Below are 12,734 nucleotides of genomic sequence, written 5' to 3' on the forward strand. Positions count from 1 at the left end.
ATATCTGCAATAAATTGGTAAATTGGTTTATTGTTATCACATGTGCCGAGGTACAGTGAAAAACTTATCTTGCATACTGTCCATACAGATTATTTCATTACAACAGTGCATTGAGGTAGTACGAGGTAAAATAACAGAATACAGAATAAAATGTAAAGATTATGATAGAAAAATGAGTAGATCTGCAGAGAGCAGTTTGCAACAAGTTGCCACATCCAGCACCATCTTCTTTGATAGAATTACATGTGAGAAATTACTCATCATCTGATCATTTAGAACAAATGGTGGTACCCCAAAGAATGAGAGAGAAGGAATAACAGGATCTATTGAGAAAGGAATTGCAGTAATGCTGTGCATATTATTTCCCAAAAAGCATGTAACAAGATTACAATTCGGGGACTTGAAGGTCAGAATTCAAGCAAGCCAACAACATGAACAGCAAATTACCAAAACACAGTAACATGTTTCCAATAACATATTTTCAAGTACATTACTTATGCCTATTCATATCCAAAATGGGAGACCTGAGGCTCAACTGAAATTTGGACTCTGAAACTTCATTTTAATAAATGCAACAAGGTTCTGGCACAATCCACACCTCCTCAACAAGCAAGCCATATTTCTTTTCTCCAAATTTTCAGTAAGTCCAAGAAAAAGTAAGAAATCCAATGTTGGTTGGTGAGGGCAGGTTGGGAAAGGGTAAAACATACTGATGCTTTCTTCAGCATTTCTGCAGCTTTGACATTCAGCATAAGATTTTAAAAAAATTAAAAAACTTGCTGGAGAATTAAGCCAGAACAAACACAGCAATAATTCTGCAGCACTGGGGTCAATGGCTAATCTATTGATCCTGTTGATTGCAGAGTTTGAAATAATTCTGACTGTCGTCAAGTTTTCATAAATTTGCTTCATGCATAGGCAACAAGGATGCTTACGATTGGTGGGTTTGTAATCGCAATTCTCTCTCAAGTTGGCAAATCTGCTGCAAACATTTTCAAGATTTGCTTAATTTTACAGGTAGCAAGATGACAATGTGATTTATAATAAATCCATTTGTCCTTTGATGTGTAATTAAGAGCTTTCAGCAGACTTCACTGTCATGCTTCCTAAATGGAATTGAATGGATACAAAAGATGCACTTTTTATAATGTTATGAGGTTCCAAACCACTTTACAGTCAATTAAGTACTTTTTTAAAAAGTGTAATCACAGTTTCAATCAAGCAAACACAGCAGAGAATTCGCAAAACACCAAGGCCTCACAAACAGCAACATGGCTAGCTAATTTACTTTTGTAATGCTGAGTTGAAGAATATATTTGGCCAAGAAAAAAATTCCCCGCTCTTCTTCAAAATACTGTCATGAAGTTTTTACACCCATCTGAGAAGGCAGGTGGGATCTTGATCTAACATTTAATTTCAAAGGCATCATCCCTTACAATTCCCTCAGTATTGCACTAAGTATTGATCAATAATAATCTGACTCCTAGTTAAGTAGTTACATTCTGTTGTCATTCATTATTCAATTATACTTTGACAAAGTTAATTTTCAAGGAAAGTCATTGCATATGATTCTAAATAACATAAACCAAATTAACACTTTATGTTCACACGTACAAACAGAAATGGCAAATGCAGGAACATGATATACTGCGGGCCCATTTGAACAAATGATTGTTGTGAATCAAGTTACCAATGCAACATCTTTGTTAAATTGGTAACACTGAAGTGTTAAACGCAATAGCAATCAAGTAACAGAAAGTATTCCAGTCTCCTAATGTTTATTACAATGGGAATGATTAAGGAGCCAATTAGGTGTTTCAATCAGAGTGTTTAGAAAATTGCTAATTTGAACTGTTTGCTCCTTCAGACAAAAGTGGAAACTGTGATTCCATTTTTGGTAATCAGTCAGGAGTTTCTCTTTGAATTGATCTTGTGTGCACAGTGTGGAAAATGAGGCACCTGAAGCAGAAGACACCCCTCCTGCAATCATCTTCAACAATCATATAAATCACGAGGCTGCTGTCTTTATTACTACAATTTTCCTGTCTACATGATAGCAGTATGAATGAGCATGGCATATTTACGTATCAGCAACAGCCATGCATGGCATAATTTCCTATTGAGGACAGGCATTTCTATACGGAAGAATGGCATTTTCACAGTTATATTTATTCATTTATGGGCTGTGGGCATCGAGGCAAGGCCAATATTATTAATCATCCCTAATTGTCCTTGGGAAGTTAGTAGTGAGCCACCTCTCAAATCACTGCAATCCTTGTGATAGTAGAGTTGGAGGGTTCCTCTGTGTGAATTACTTGTATAGTAATCACTTCTACTGATGATGTCACTGGTGCACCAATAATGGAGTTTAATGAGGAAGAGGTTAAGTAGGTTTATTGCTCGTGACCTGTCACAGAAATGGTCCTCAGAACTGAACTAGCTTAATCAAAGTGGTGCTACAGAGCTTCTCTTGGTGATGGTGATGTCATGAGATTTCATGAGAGTCTGCATCAATGATGGCTATTCCCAGGGGGATGGTACCAACATCTATGGATATATCCAGTTATTCTGATGAAGAAGTCTGTCACATTGCCTCTATGCTGAGAGTACAACTATGTCTAAATAACTATGACTCAAATCAGTCCCAGATGTTCATAAGGAGGACTTTGGAAGACCTACTAGGTTTGTCCAGGTTAATGCTGGTAATCAGTCTTGTGTTCTTCTTTTAAAGTTTCAGTGTTTTTCATACGACTGAGTAGGCCATTTCAGGGAGCAATTAATAGTCAACCACATTGCTGTGGATCTGGATTCACAAATCACTCAAACCGGATAAAGCAGCAGATTTCCTTCCCTAAAGAATATGAGTGAATCAGATGGGTTTTAATAATTCATTAGTTTTATGGTCACTGTTGCTTAGATCACTTCAAAACAAACTATTTAATTAACTAAATTAATTAAAATTAATCAATTAAATGAATTTAAATTCCACAGCTGCCCTTGTGATTTTTGAACTCTTATTTCTGGATCACTGATCTAGGCCACAGGACTGGTTTGATAACTTAGTTCCTGTACAATTTTTACCACATAACCATCATTATGGTGGAAGTTTTCAACACATATTGGCCTATGATTTTAAGCTTTACATTTATTTAAGTTTAAAAATAAGGTAAAGAGTTTAACAATTGCTCCCCCTTCCGATTACTTCTTTCCTTTTCTCCTCTGATGCCTACCATTCCTCTATGTACATCCCCAACATATCCTCATTACTGTTGCTCCAAGCCTGTTGGCCTGATGTCACTCAAGCTCTGTTGGGGTCACATAAACTCATTTGAGGAGACCAAATAGTTCTTGAGGTCATGCGCTCCTTCCAACATTTACACTGGGCTTCTCTGTGTTCCTCAGCATAAACTTGAGGTTCTCAACACCATCCCAAACATTCTCTTCATGTGGTAGTGGGGCAAGAATTTCCAGTAGGGATTTGCATTTTTTCGAGGAAGCTTTGAACATATCCTGAATCCCTTCGTCTGTCTCACAGAACTCGGAATAGAATCTCCATTTCAGGAGTTTGCAAGTGATGTTATCAGTCCAACAGAGCTGTATATAATCAAGGCCATAATATGGAGGATATTGGCCTGGGAGAGAACAATGACATTGACTCACTTATCCTTCGAGTAGACTTACAGAATTTTACAGAACAGCATTGATGGTATCTTTCTCATGCCTTGAGGTGTCTCCTGTAAGTGGTCTAACACAATTTTCCTCTCCCAAGATATTGTAACTGGTATATTTTCTCCAGAGGTCAGTTACACAGCATTTGTAGGTTGATAGAGGACTTTTATCTTACAGATGTGCATAAGGCCCATTTACTCACATGCTTCAGTGAACAAGTTGATAATAGCTTGGCCACTGAGCACACACAGACACAAGCACTGTCTGCCACTCACTGACAGCCATGACAAACCAGGGTTCCTCAGTGCTCTCAATACCATCTGTCCAAAACACCAAACACCCAAAGCCCCACCCCACTGATAGCCAAGAACAGAGTTGAACTTATTTAGGACAGAGATGCAGCCAATGCCCAGTGGAAGCTGCAGTCTGAAGATCTCCTCAACCATAACTTTACCCTTGATGTAAGCACACTTGACTCAATTTCCAGTCCAGTCTTGCCACCACTTCTGACTAACAGGAAGTTGAAGGTTATGGTGGGCCGAAGGGCCCGTATTATGCTGTATTGTTTTATATCACAACGAGGGAAAAAAGGGATGGGAGCATATATATATATATATATATATATATATATATATATAGATATATATATATATAGATATATATAGATATATATATATAAATATTGCTGCTGAAGTTCCAAAACAGAGCAGTGAAAAATTAAGTCATGAAACCATAATCAAATTATCTATTTCAGGGAAGAGGGACATATACCTAGGGAACTCAGAGATGGCATAATTGTGATCATCATCGAAAGCAGACAAATCTGAACATGGTAGCCACAGTGGGGTCTTTCTGTTGTCTGCCACAAGAACATCACCAGAGTCCTCCTCAACTTCCTCCTCCTAGAGACCAAGTAGCTGGTTCCTGAATTGATGTATGTATTCTGTCCATCCAGAGGAAAAGTGCATATGATCATCAGCACACAACTTCAAGAGAAATACAGAAAGCTGCACCAACCACTATTGGTTTTTTCAACCCCAGTATAGCCTTTGATTTCATTAACTGAGAGACACAGTAAAATGCTCTCCTAAAATCAGCTGCCCATAGAAATTCAAACCATGACCCTAACCAACAGACCTACAACAGAGACAACCTTGGTGAAAGCTAATATCAAAACAAGGTTTTGCCATCGCCTCAATGCATTTTTTTCCACTCTTTCACACCACAGTGCTATCCCTTGCCTCCAATAAACTTGCCTCAGGAATAAGAAACTATTCAACCAACAGTGACCACACTCCAAAACCAAGATCACATTCTCAATCTAGGTAATTAGATGTAGGTCCCTGCTTATTTTCAGTGGATTTCCATGTCATCACTAGTTAGCTGTTATCTGGCCAATTGTCCAGGCCTGTATTGAAAACAAAATCATTGATAAATTTCCTTTACCTTCTATTTTTCCATCTGCTGAAGCTGCACGTTTCCAATTTTTCAGAACACTTCCTGCATTGATTGGCACATTTGTAGTCTTACACCCTATCCATCCTGGTGAATATCAGGTATAAAATTACGATATTTCAATATGCTACTGGGGCTGGATCATTGGTTGGATGCTTTGATAGAGCAAAGTATAGCAAGCAATTCTGATTCCCTGTATGGCAGCAGTGATCAGAAGTATTCAAAAAAATCCCTAAATATTTTATGTTCTGGTTAAGAGCATTAATTATTCAGAATATATTAATCATGATTTTAAAATAACTGTATAAGGACAGGCATTACAATCACAAGCCCACCTGTCAGCAAACTCAAATTCTGGCTTTTATGTATTTATACACACAGTAAAATAAACTTTAAGTTGAACAGCAACCATTTTAACATAGATCAGTATGAGCCATAAAATACACAACCTCAAAAATAAGGTCGTGGGCCTGGAAGGGTAATTTTGTTTCTCCCTCCACACATGTTGCCTAACCTCCTGAATATTTCTACCATTTTCTTTTTCTCTGTCATAAAAATAATTAAGTGTTTTATTCTCAAATTTATTTAATTGCTCATTTGAGTCTAAATAAAGCTATATTGTGACAGTTTTATCAATGCAGCTGAAAAGTAAAATTCTCCTGTGGACCACTGTCCTTTATTTACATTTTAGAGAAGTCTTCCAACAATCCAGTAAAAAAAAATGGCTGCCTTGGAGTATTCCGCAACAAGTTCACTGGTATAATGAAGCAAAATCTATTGCCACTAAAGTTGATGGGACATGATCCTTTCAATTGCAACTACTTGAACCCTCCAGTAATAATAATGCCAAAAGTTTGCAGATAAAATGGGATGAAACATCACTGGCGTGCAACCAGTTGTCGCCAAAGATATTAAGGTTATAAAGCTGGTGCCTATCTACCTACTCTGACTGTTGTTTGCTCCTTGTATAAAGTCTTACTAAATTACTACATTACTAAATAAAACTAATATAGCCCACAAAACCCCCCACTCCTTTACATTAAAGTCTACTTAAAGCAGCAATGGAGGTATTGATAAGCAGGGACTCCTGGCATCAACAAGCACCCACCATAATCAGGTAACCTAAAGAAAACTTGGTGCCTATTTGTTCATTTCCATAAATATTACCAATGATAATTACGCTGAAATATAATATTTTACTCTTGCACTATTTAACCACACAATTATGTTCTGAATCATGGTCATAGATAAGTACACATTTAGGGGATCATTGAGCAAGGAAGATTTATTCAGGTACTCCATAATAAACCTCCTCCAAATTTCTATCACCTTTCATAGACTCTTTCTCCCAGCTCCCACACCATGCAGCATTGTGGGTTTGATCCTGGTCTTCCAGTGTGAAGTCTGCATGTTCCCCTTGTGCCTGCATGGATTTCCTGCCGGTGCTGCAGTTTCCTCCCACACAGCAAGACATGCTGGTTCATAGGTTAATCAGCCAACATAAGTTGCCCCTTCTGTGTAGGTGAGAGGTAAACTTGGAAGGGAAGGGAGCAGAGAGAGTTGATGGGTAAGTGGGGAGAATCGAAATAGGCAGTGTATGATTAGTGCAAATGGGTACAATGATCAGCATGGACATGATGGGCCAAACAGCCTAGTTCCATACCGTCTGACACTATGACACAATGAATATGACCATCATCTTCCTCTTATTGTCACTCTTTTCTCATCTCTTCTGCCATTTCATCTATGCTTACTTCTTCTGTCCCTCATCTCGTTATCTCCTTCAGCATAATCATTTGCCCTCCTCATTGTCATGTGTCTTGCCTGCTTTTTCTTTCACATCCTTTCCTTATTCCATTTCTCAGTTCACTCCCCTTCCTTCACGACAATTGCTCCAATCCCTGCTCCATTTGAAATCTACTCCTGAAAATAGGAAGAACTGCATAATGAATGGCTTAACAAGAGATGCCGGCCCATTTCATGTCCAGACCAATTAAATGTCACATTCAGTATTAAATCCTGATTTCCACTGTGCATTATGCTAGACGGTCTAGAATTTAAGAAAAAAAGTTTCTTATTCCATGTTTCTTTAGCATTTGCCCTTGCAATTGCTTCTTCCATTTCAAATGACATTAGGAAACTCTGCATATTGCTTTTGCGCATTATATTATGAAGGCTTGTTACTTCTTTTTCAATTCATTCCCTTGCTTGCTTAGCCTCTTTCATTTGTACCAACGAAGTACACTCGTGCTTCGGAACTTATGACTGATGCAAATAAGTTTCTAATATGATGGCTTATTATGTTTCCTTTTTTATCAATTAAATTATTTCTTAATGATATAAAGACTTGTTCAAGTAAAAACGTGTACCAAATAATGAAATTCAAGCATTATTTATTTATTCACTCTATATTATGTGTATTAATGGCCTTCATATATTACTCTTACAACATCATTATTTCTAGTAAGTTGCTAGAGTGATCTCCAAAAATACTTTAATTCAATCTTCCATTTAGTTATCATTAGTTAACACTTTATCAACCATCTCGATTCCCAAATGCATCACACCAAGATGAGTACAAAAAGCATTAGGCAGCAAATGGGTGGATGAGTACCATTTAAAATGATGTGAATCAACAATCAACATATTATTATGCAATATGTCAGTACTTGCCAGCTCCATGCCTCATATTCAAAGTGCAAGCAAATACCGATAGGTAAAAGTGCTAAAATCCCATGCAGGCAATTCTGACCCACAATTTAGATCTGAATGAGAAAATAAACAAGAATAATTCATATCAGTAAAGTTTCTAAATATTCTGAGAAATATAGATTTTTGATGGATTTATTTAATACCCGTTGATCTTCCATGACGAGGCACATAGGGGAGAGGTGGCTATTCAAGAGCAAGTGTAGTTTAACAGTAAATCATTGTTAAAACTATCAGGATTATTGAACCCCAAGCACAAGTATAATTAAGTCATACAATCTGTCTTTCTTTTTATATATTTCCATTAGAAATTCCTATTTTCACATTTTAAATATTAACCACCAATGTAAAATTGATATACTACAATTACATCTTCCTGCCAGTTGTGTTACTGTAGTGCCTCCACTATGAGAAGTGTGTAATTACAAGCTCACATTCATAGTTTTGAGGATGAACTGAAACAAAGATATGAAATTTATCAATGAAAATGTCAGCAGGGAACTCGCACAAACTCAGGATGTGTAATGTATAGCACAGCATGAAGAATAAAGACCAAATGCCACGTTCTTGTTAAGAAAGCTTTGAGACCAGGGTGTAAATATGCAACTATTTACATTATGACAAAAACCTTTCCCTCAATGTCAGCAAAACAAAAGAGCCGGTCATCGACTTCAGAAAGGGGGGTGGTGCACATGCTCCCGTTTACATCAATGGTGCTGAGGTCGAAAGGGTTGAGAACTTCAAGTGTCCTGGTCCAACCATAGAGACACCACAGTCAAGAAAGCTCACCAGCCCCTATACTTCCTCAGGAGGCTAAAGAAATTTAGCATACCCCCTTTGACAGTCACCAAGTTTTATCAATGCACCATAGAAAGCATCCTATCCAGATGCATCACGGCTTGGTATGGTAACTGCTCTGCCCAAGACCGCAAGAAACTGCAGAGAGTTGTGGACACAGCTCAACACATCACGGAAACCAGCCTCCCCTCCATAGACTCTGTCTACACTTCTTGCTACCTCAGTAAAGAAGCCAGCATAATCAAAGACCCCACTCTCCCTGGACATTCTCTCTTCTCCCCCCTCCCATCGGGCAGAAGATACAAAAAGCCTGAAAGCACATACCACCAGGCTCAAGGACAGCTTCTATCCCGCTGTTATAAGACTATTGAATGGAACCCTAGTACGATTAGCTGAACTTTTGACCTCACAATTTACCTCGTTATGACCTTATTGTCAACCTGTACTGTACTTTTTCTGTAACTGTAACACTTTATTCTGCATTCTGTTACTGTTTTACCTTGCACTACTTCAATGCACTGTTGTAATGGAATGATCTATATGAACGGTTTTTCACTGTACCTCAGTACATGTGACAATAATAAACCAATATACCAAATGAGGTACCTATAACAGAGAAGCAAGGATAGAGTAGAAGCAGTTTGAATGCCACTGCATCACTGTTTTGGTAGGAGATGGGTAAAAAATGGCAGCTCAAGCATAAACAGCTATGGATAACAATATTCTCCAAGTAGAGGATAGTATTGGAAATATGCAGACATTGAATACTACCATAGCAGAGCGTGAGAGGTCTATACTAATGATGGAAGTCGGTGCTGAGACCTATCACACAAATTTGGCAGCCCTGCAGAAAGTCAAATATGTCCCATTCAAAGAGATAGTGGAGAAACTGAAGAATTATTTCAATCCAGAGCCATTTAAAAAAGAGAGTTAACCAAAGACCTAGAGAAACAGTCAGTAACTATATAACTAAAAGATTTATCCAAACTTTGCAACTTCGGTGAATTCTTAATCCATGCACTTTGGGACTGATTTGCCAATCTGTTAACTGATGAACAGAGTTAGGACATACTGTAAAGGATGCAGTTTATGTTTGACCTATCATGCAAAATTGTAGACTTGCAAAGTGCAAAGGAATTTCAACTAGGTACAAGCATGTGGTAGTTTATGATCAGAAGACAGCAGAAAAAGTTTCACGTCTGAAACAAGGTGAGCACCCACTGAGTACTGGTAGCACAAATTCTTGCCACTCAGCAAGGGCAGCCACTCAATATGAGTTAGTTTACAGTGTAGATGTTAGAAGGGGCAAATAGTGATATTGTGCAGGCCCAAGTATAGAACAGTTAACCAGAGCAGTGGCCTCTGCACTGAAATAAAATTAGTTCAGCCATAAATATAAGATGAATCATGAATAACATTTGCACTACTATACATTATCTTGTTCAAATGGGAGGAAAAGTGAGAAATTTATATGTGACCAAGAGATTGCAGCGGGAGACATTCCAGAACGTATTGAAGAAATGAATGCTGATGAATTTGTTGTGGAAGACGGTAGAGAGCAGCTACTGAAGATACATACATCAACAGTAAGTTAACTTAGGATGTTACCCATTTGTTAGGTCAAAAAAGCCAGTTTACAGACTGAACCTAAAATTGGTGTACGTTAAATACACAATCAATAAACAGTGTGATATATTTTAATATATCTATGTAAATGAACCACATGTGCATGCAATGTAGTGATATAGCCATGTATGATGCAAGCAAGCATTAGTTGTTGTTAGTATGTAATAAAGTTTACACCCATGATCTGAAGCTCCTGATGTCCCCTCGAAATTATTTTTACTGGTACTAACCAGCTCTACAAGATTGGATCAGAAACCTCTCAATACACTGCAAGAGGATAATTGTAACCGGGTGTGCAGATGTAATTAAAATAAGAAAGGAGTAGAGAAAGGAAGAGTGAAGATGTGAGGATTGGAAAAAGGCAGGGTTGTGAGGGGAAGAAGGGTGGAGGAGAAGTGGGGAAAATGTGGAGAAGGAGTAGGAGAGAGAGATAGGGAGGAGGGAGAGAGGGAGAGGGGGGGAGAGAGAGAGAGAGGGAGAGAGGGGGAGAGAGAGAGAGATAGCACACTGACGAGATTAAGAGAAGGGATCATTGGAGAGGAGATTGGGGAGTGGAAAGAATTGAAAAGGAGATTAAGAATGGAGTGGGAACGATTTAACTGTATACCTGATCAATGGTTAAAGACTGGTACTACCATATCAATCACAGAATTCAGAGAGCTCTAAGACTCAACTGAAAACAATGGAATTCTAATTAATATGATCCTAACATTTGATTCGTAAAGTGATTGGGAGTATCAGTTCAGGATGCTTAGACTGCTGACTCAAAAGCAAAAGTAAATCCTAATTGTTAGTGAGTGATCTTTGTTGTAAAATGTTCAAATGTACATTGGACAAGGTCAGTTTTGGGTCTGATGTCTTTCTAAGAAGAACAAGAAGATAGAATTCACTGTCAAAGCTTATACATAAATAACTACCATTTCAGAAAATTCCCAAAAAACAATTCCATAAGAAAATCAAGGAGAAGACAGAAGTTGACAGACTAATGGTGCCAAAGCAGTTCTTAGCTTAATAGCACCATAGTGCAACAGGCTTTGCCCAAACAATTATCACAATGGTATGAATAATAACTGCCCAAATCCATTTCAACAAGAAATCCCCTGTCCTTATTAATCTTTCGTACTCTGCAGGTGAAAACTGACAAAATACAGATATGTCACCACCACAGCCCCAGTCGACTGGAACTGTTGGAGCATGAAACTCGAGAAATGTCATTGTAATTTTTTTTTCAGAACACATTCATTAGTCCCCAGGCTCTACTGTACAGATTGACAGTTCAACTGTGGGTGAAAATGTTGCGCAGCAACATTAAAAATAACCACCTGCTTGGGCTGAATAGTTTTACATTTATACTTGCACTTATTTATTGTCACCTGTCCGGTTATTCACATTAGATATACCATAAATAGCAGAGGGAGACAGATGATGTACTGATTGTTTTATAATTATCTGCATTCCAAGAAGATGACATAATGTTTATCTAACATGAGTGACACTTACAATATTGGAAAACTAAGAATTGTTGTGATGTGAGATCCAGCATACCTCAGTCTGAACACACACACACACACACGCACAGAAACAATGTATTGCCATTAAAGACTGCTAGTGCCAACTATGCCTCAGTGGCAGCTCTTCCACCACCGGGTCAGAAGGTTGCAGGTTCAAGCTTAACTAAAAGGATTTGAGTAAATAATTAAGCCTGACATGAACAGTATTAAAGGAGTTGTGCATTGTCAGGGGGGCTGCCTTTTGGATGAGATGTTAAATCAAAGCCCCTCTATCCTTTCAATTGAATACAGAAAATCCGATTCAAACAAAACCTGCCGTGCAGGGCAATATTTATTTATCAATCGAGACTTAAATTAGATTATAGAATTACAGAAAACTTTGAAACAGAAAGAGGCCTGTCGGCCCATCAAGTCAGCTCTATGTGAGAGCAATCATGTGAATCTCACTCCTCCACCCTCTCCCAGAGCACAGAAATTTCTTTTTCTTTCAAGTATTATTCTAGTCCCTTTTGAGCACCATAACTTAATCTGCCCCACCAGTCTTGATGACCAATTTATTTCCTTTATTGCTTTTTCTTAGGCCTCGGTGGGGAATTTGGCCTCCATGATTCCCGCATTATAACAGAGTCCAAGTACTCTTCATAACTTTAAAATGCGCAGGAACATACTGAAGTTGTGAACAGTTCTTTTTAATGTCCTTTATTTTTAGACACAGTAAAGTATAAATAGGAAGTTTAACTTTCATTTCAAGTTGAGCTTACAAAGCTTTACGTACACTAAATAATTTTTTTTAGTTGACTGTCTTCTCTGCTTTTTATGCTCCACAGGTGCAATCAGTTCTCTAGTACCTCATCAGTAATTATTTTTCATGTGGCCAGTCTCAATCCAGTTATTAGTGATTGTGCCCAGGCAGAAGGATAATTCAGCAATAAATCTCACTAAGAGAGGCCACAAAGCTGGTGTGGA

This window comes from Pristis pectinata, chromosome 14, assembly GCF_009764475.1.
Source record: "Pristis pectinata isolate sPriPec2 chromosome 14, sPriPec2.1.pri, whole genome shotgun sequence".
Taxonomy (NCBI): domain Eukaryota; kingdom Metazoa; phylum Chordata; class Chondrichthyes; order Rhinopristiformes; family Pristidae; genus Pristis; species Pristis pectinata.